The sequence below is a fragment of the Rhinopithecus bieti genome, unplaced genomic scaffold (assembly GCF_001698545.2).
Source record: "Rhinopithecus bieti isolate Rb0 unplaced genomic scaffold, ASM169854v2 scaffold_74275, whole genome shotgun sequence".
In the NCBI taxonomy this organism is placed as follows: domain Eukaryota; kingdom Metazoa; phylum Chordata; class Mammalia; order Primates; family Cercopithecidae; genus Rhinopithecus; species Rhinopithecus bieti.
In genome coordinates this window covers 1-7,309 of record NW_016827401.1, presented here as the reverse complement: position 1 = coordinate 7,309, position 7,309 = coordinate 1, and the positions used below count along the sequence as shown (strand labels likewise).

The 7,309-nt window shown below is 44.0% G+C and overlaps 1 long non-coding RNA gene across 1 annotated transcript; it reads left to right on the top strand.

Moving 5' to 3' along the window:
* The first annotated feature begins 3,600 nt into the window (after nucleotides 1-3,600).
* Nucleotides 3,601-7,309, top strand: LOC108523269 (uncharacterized). Its single transcript, XR_001883767.1, has 3 exons — nucleotides 3,601-3,689; nucleotides 5,170-5,287; nucleotides 7,256-7,309. It is a non-coding gene; the product is annotated as an uncharacterized LOC108523269 (long non-coding RNA).

Genomic DNA, 7,309 nt, shown 5'->3' with positions numbered 1-7,309 from the left:
TTTTCACTCAAGTTTCTAAAAGTGACTTCCCATCAAGAGCTGTTTGGCTAGGGACAGAAACGTTTGTCCAGCCCTATTTTTTCTCCCTTTCCTTCTTTCCTTCTTTCTTTCTTTCCGTCTTTCCTTCCTACCTACCTTCCTTCCTTCTTCCCTTCCTCCCTTGCTGCATTCCTCTCTCCCTCCCTTTCTCCCTCCCTTACTTCTTTCCACCCTCCCTCCCTCGCTCCATTTGTCCTTATTTTCGCCCTTCTTTCCTCACTCCCTTCATGCCTCATTCCCTTCCTTCTTTCCTTCTTTTATAAAAGAAATGAACTGATATTTTGAAGTGGAAAGATCAGAAGAGTTCATGATTTTTTGCGAGTTTCCTTTTAACTTTTAGTTTAGGCTCGGGAGTGCATGTGCAGGTTTGTAATATAGGTAACCTCATGTCATGGGGTTTGTTGTACAGATTATTTCATCACCCAGGTATTAAGGCCAGTGCCCATTAGTTATTTTGTTCATCCTCTCCCTCCTCCTAGCCTCTACCCTCTGATAGGTCCCAGCATGTTGGCCCTGCCTGGGTGTTCATGTGTTCTCAGCAATTAGCTCCCATTTATAAATGACTTCATGTGGTATTAGGTTTTCTGTTCCTACATTAGTTTACTAAGGATAATGGCCTCCAGCTCCATCCGTGTTCCTGGAAAGAACATGATCTCACTACTTTTTATGGCTGCATAGTACTCCATTGTGTATATATACCACATTTTAAAAAGTGCAGTCTATAATTGATAGGCATTTAGGTTGATTTCACGTCTTTGCTATTGTAAGTAGTGCTGCAATGACCATAGATGTGCATGTGTCTTTATAATAGAAGGAATTATGTACCTTTCGGTACCGTCCCAGCAATGGGATGTCCCAGCAGGGCCAAATGGTATTTCTGTTCTTAAGTCCGTGAGGAATTGCCACACTCCTTTCCACAATGGTTGAACTAATTTATACTCCAACCAACAGAGTGTAAGCGTTGCCTTTTCTACACAAACTCACCAGCATCTGTTATTTTTGTTCTTGCTTTTTATCATGTCTTACAGACTCTGACTCTGTGTTTTCAGACAGGGTCTCTTTCTGTCTGTGAACGTGAATTCCACTGGTGTCTGAGACTTCCCAGGATTCCAGCTCTCTCAAATGCCTGTGTTTGAACTTAATGAATTTGTGACATTTTCAGTGGTTTTCTTCTTACCCCCGTTATGGTTGTCACTTCTTCCACAGATGCTCTGCCAGAGGTGGTGTAGTTTGTGTGTCTCATCCCTCCTCAGAGGGACTAGTCACTCTTTTGTATCGGTTCCCATGGCTGCCTTGTTACCTCAGGACTCTCATGACCTAAAAACAAAGCAAAACAAAAGATAACATTATAGATTATTAGGCCTTTTCCCATTTTCAGGGCTACAGTGACTTTCTCTTGAGGCTTTCTAAATCTTACCTGGTGGTAGAACTCTCCTTTGTTAATATTTTGACTTCTGGTACAAAAATACAGCATTTAAACATGTGAAGTAAAACATAATCCAGGGGCTAGCTGACTATGGTTTGAGATCTAAATACAGCCCATGACTTGTTTTGCATAGCCATTGAGATAAGATTTTTTTTTCCATTTAAAAGTATTATTTCTAAAAAAACACAACAATACGCCACAGAAACTACATGACACACAAAGACTGACATAATTACGATCAGATCTGTTAAAGCAAAATTTGGTGACATATTTAATGAAATACCTGTTATTCTGCTTCGCATTATCACATACATCTTTTCATCCATTAATTACTTTATTTACACACGGATTGAAAATGTGGATGTTACTCTACCCCCTCAAGAAAGCATCCAGCTTTACGATACCATGGTCTCAGTCTGGGAAGCTTGTCCCAGGGATCAGGTCAACACACAAACATATATTTGAGGTAGGAGACTGGCAGGACTTGTTTTCTGGTCAGAACTGAGCCTACAGCTTACAATCAGAATCTATGGCTATTTCTGAAACATACACTGTCTGAACGACCTACAGGTATACTCAGGGAAATCAGTTACCAGTCCAGAGATTTAAATGTGAAATAACACAACCTAAAAAGAAAAAAGTAAACAGGTGTGAATGTATTTAGTTTTCAGAAGAATTTATTCTATTACATTTATTGGAAGCATTTATAAAACTGGCCAAGGTGGAAGGATGGTTTGAGCCCAGGAAATTGAGACCAGCGTGGGCAACACAGTGAGACCACTATCTAAAAAATGATTAAACCAATTACCCAGATATGGTGTCTGCACCTGTAGTAGCAGGGACTGGGGAGGCTACATCGGGAGGATTGTTTGAGCCCAAAAGATGGAGGCTTCAGTGAGGTGTGGTCATGCCACTGCCCTCCAGCCTGAGCAACAGAGCCACACTCTGTCTGGAAAAATAAAAATAAAAAAGGATTTATAAATAAGGATATGAAAATAATTCANATTTATAAATAAAGATATGAAAATAATTTATTTCTTCCACAAAAGGTCTTTCTGAGACACATCCTCCGGTAAGGGACTGTCTGTTCCCAACGTTTCTGAATGCATGAGATTGGACAAAGAGAAACGAAAACTCTCAAGTCCCTTTTTTCTACTACAAACACCCTGGGGATGCGGGTTGGGGGACAGCGGAAAACCCTACCCTGTCCTGCAAAGTCCCTAGCTCAATGTGCATGTCCCTTTCTATGAAAATTCCTTGCTGCCCATGCGTCTTGCTCTCTGCCTTCTGTCCCTGCACAGCTGTGAAAGGAGAGGTGGTGACTTCCTTTTTTCGTGCTGACTATGACTTAGCCAGCAGGTCTGCAGATCAGTCCTCCCAGAATTTGAAGTGTGAGTGAGTGTTGGGGGGAGCCGGCGGGCTTCCTGTGCGTTGTGCCACTTGGCCCATGACCTCAGAGGTTGTCATCTTTCTACTAAAACTCAGCGATACCGCCATGGCCTTGCTGTTGTGGGGTCCCGGGCATGGGAATAAGGAGGGTCATAGAGGAGAGGGGAGGAGGGTCAGGTGAACATGGAGTGGTTTTTTGTTTGTTTGTTTGTTTGTTAGTTTTCACGGAGTCTTGCTCTGTCACCAGGCTGGAGTGCAGTGGTGCAATCTTGGCTCACTGTAACCTCCGTCTCCTGGGTTCGAGCGATTCTCCTGCCTCAGCCTCCCGAGTAGCTGGGAGTACAGGTGCACGCAACCACACCCAGCTAACTTTTGTATTTTCAGTAGAGTCGGGGTTTCACCATGTTGGCCAGGATGGCCTCGATCTCTTGGCCTCATGATCCACCCGCTTCGGGCCCCCAAAGTGCTGGGATTACAGGCATGAGCCACCGCGCCGGGCCATGGGGTGAGTTTTGAAGGGTGACATTATTTGAGGTATTTGAGTCCTGGGTGAGGTGCAGCCCACACACAGAAAGGAGGCATTCCAAAGTCGTTAATGGGGACCTGGAAAGGAGCACAGGACAGGGCCAGGCGGGCTAAGTAGGGGCACCACAGCCCTTAAGGCAAGAGGGGACCTCACTGCGCATGCTCCTTTGGTGCCCGCCTCTGTGCGCATGTTCCCTAGGCGTCCTCCCATCGACCCCTTCGCCAGTGTGGGGAACGCGGAAGAGCTGTGAGCGGGCAACTCCGGTCCCTGAGGTCTGGATTCTTTCTCCCCTTCTGAGACACACAGCGGGTAGGTCCACAGGCCGATCCAACTGGGAGGTGAAGTGTGAGTGAGAGTGAGGAGGAACCAGTGGGCTTCCGGAGGGTCGCGTGGTCGGTGACTCAGAGTGAGAAGGGCCTCGAAGTCGTCATCCCTTTCATGTGGCGCCGCGCCCATGGAACTTCTTGTCTTGTCAAGGCCACAACTAGGGAGGAAAGAGGGCTGAGGAGTGGAGGGGCTCAGGTGAAGCTGGGGCGATGCTGGGGTGCTGTTGGAGGTATCCGAGTCCCAGAGGCACCTGGAACCCCTACAGAAGATTCTAGAGTCCCCGACGGGACCAGGGGAGGGACGGCATGAGCAGTATGGAAGGGTCCTTAGGACGGGGAACGCTGCGGGCTAGTGACCGCAGCCCCGAGGTCTGTAGAGTGCCTGGTATAGGTGTCCTGTGAGGAGTGCCCACTGCTGTGTAGCAAATTCCCAACTCCACTGTGGAGATTCCAATGGGTGGGGCTCTGAGTTCCTAAAAATGTGATTTGGGTTGGGGGGCGGGGAGCAGGCAGCCTAGCAAATCAATATGGAACAAAATTCGTGGTCACTTCAGTTTTAATTCTCTAGCTGTAATTTCCTACTTGTCTCCCTGATGGAGTGTCCAGTTGTGAAATCAACCTCATGGGAAACACCCTGTGCTTTTTGCCTGGAGCCTTAAGACATTGCTCAGCTAGATAGACCTACTTAAGTGGCTTTGCAAGCATTTGATTCAAAAGTTGCGCACACTCATACTTGCCCCGGGAATTTCAGAGTATTTCTAAATTAGAAAAGAAAATGACCAAGTTAACAATTGACCATGAAAGTGGTCAAGACAGCTGTCCTGTCAAGTGCATTTTCCCAATCACAGTATTCTGTTTGCAGAGTGAAATATGTGTTGGTGAGGAAGATCAGCGTATAGGCCTATACCAAGAAGAAGTTCACAATCCCAACCTCCTGAGCTCATTGTGCCTCTGCTTGTGAATGTCTTAACATTCGATGTTTTGTCTTAGCAGAAACTTATTTTTCTGATAGTGTTGTATTGTTGGATTATCAGAGTGGTGGTCCATTGTTTATGGTCTCCCATTGATAATGGACTCCCATGCTGATAAAAGATGATCATGGCATCCCATGAAGGAGAGATTAGTCCAGAGGATGATATTTGGGTTTTGTGTGGATGGATGATCGTTTGTGCCCAGATTTTGTCCATAACTTCCTCCTCATGCTTATTCAGAACAGATTACACACATTCATCCCAACATAGATTAAAAAGGCTTCCAAATTCCTTGAGGGTATCTATCTTTGAGTAACCTCTCTGAGGAAAGAATAATGTTATGAAGAATAGGTATACGGGGTGGTGTTGGAGGAATGCCTCTAGATGTACTTATATAAGAAGTATCTATGTATTCTGTATATTTATATTATTGACATGTATTAATAACAAAACTTTTTATCTGCACACACCCACTGACACACATACACACAGAGCCAATCCCAGGAGCCCAGTAATGGAGAGCCCCAAGAAGAGGAACCAGCAGCTGAAAGTCGGGATTCTACACCTTTTCAGGAAACAGAAGAAGATCAGGATAGAGCTGAGATCCAAGGTGCTAGGAGGGGAAAGAAAGCATGTCTATGGGGCGGGAAAAGGTCTGTGTTTGCGTCGTGCCCTATGCCATGAGCAGTAGTAACAGGAGGAAAGAGAACGTTAGGAAAAGATACCAAACATTTGCTCTAACTTGGCAGGAAAGGGGAGAGTATAGCTTGCATCTTCATGCTGTCCCTGGATATAAGGAATCTTATTTTATTCTTCGAGATGTATTTTGTATGCTTGAAAATATAGTCCTTACTAAATCACTTGAAAACAGTTAATTTGGTGTATAAAAATGTACATTATCTCACTAGTTTAATTTGATCTTCTTAGAATGTTGGTGTATGATCTTCTCAGCCCATGGTGTCCACAGTGTTGTAAGCACCCATTAATTGAGTGTAGAGTGCCAAGTCACCCGAACTTAAAACACCGTGAATAAGGTCCCTTTGCAAAAGGATGTTAGCCCCATTGTATAAATAAGAAAACCGAGGCTCAGAGATTGAGGCTTGCAAAGAACACTTGACTCATGGAGAAGGAATTCGTATTTTGTTCAAAGGTTTGTGTTCTTCCTACAATCCACGTTGTAATAATAAAAAGTGAGCAGTTTGCCTAAGATGCATAACACTCGATTGTGTCTGTACTGTAAGGTATTGGCTCAGGACAAAACAGTTCAGTGAAGCAAGATAGCAACTCCAGAAAAGAGCTCAATGAATGATAGCCACTGTTTCCTTTGAACGGTCTTTTTGACAGTATGTTGGATAAAAGTTGGCTAATTCTGGACCCTAGTATACAGGGAGCTATATTAGTGTGATTTTAAGGGGGTTTTAACAGTTGTTTAAATACGTTCATAGTTAAAAAAGTCAAAGTAGGATAAGATTATCCTGAAACAGAAAATGTATCCTCAACAGGTAGCATTTTCAAGCTAAACATTGACTGAATTTGGGCCTACTTTCCGTAGTCGCACTGCAAGACAGTGATTTTTCTGTTACTTTTGGTACATTGTTCTAAATGGGATTCATTTATGTAAAGTTACATATAAGGTTCCTGGTCCTAAGCATACCACAACGTTGATTAACTACCCAAACAATTTCCAAGTTACCTCAACAAGGGATGGGTGTCACAACTGTAGAATTTGTCAGAGGCCCGCCAAAACATTGATCTAATTCTTCGGAAAATTACATTTCACTTATGATTAAAGTGCCATTCATGCGGTTGACTTCAGATTTCATAGATAGTTGATACTTGCTGTTCATAATACACAATGGTAAAGTGCGGGAAATTTATGTGTAGTGTGACTCATTCTTAGATTGTAATTCAAAATAAGACATTGGGCCAGGAGTTCACGACTGTAATCCCAAAATTTTGGGAGGCTGAGTTGGGCAAATCCCTTGATCCCAGGAGTTGAAGACCAGCCTGGACAACATTGAGAAGTCCTGCCTCAAACAAAACAAACAAACAGAAATTACTCTTGGCGGTGGGGTGCACCCATATGCTCAGCTACTGCGGAGGCTGAGACAGGAGGTTCTGCTGAGCCTGAGAGGTTGGGCTCACACTGGGCCTTGATTGTGCCACAGCACTCCAGCTTGGACGAAGATAGTGAACCCTGACTCAGAAAACAATAAAATATCATAAAACAGGGAAACAAAGGTGTATCATCTTTGCACGACATTCAATACCACGGTAACTGACAGTTTTTTTCTTTTATTTTCTTTCTTTCTTTCTTTTCTTTTAATGTGGCAGCGTGTCATCTGTCACCCAGTCTGGATTGCTGTGGCATGGTCTTGACTCACTGCTACCTCCAGCTCTTGGGTTCAAGCGACGTCGGCCTCCCAAAGTGCTGAGATTACAGGCATGAGCCACTACGCCCAGCTCAGGCTTTATTTCATAACACTAAGGAAAAGAATATCATCATTTTCTTATTTATATTTCATGTCGGAATGCTTAAATCGATATCCTTTGTATTTTGATGTGCGTGACATGGAAGGTGATCTGCAAGAGCTGCATCAGTCAAAGACCGGGGTTAAATCTGGATTTGGGT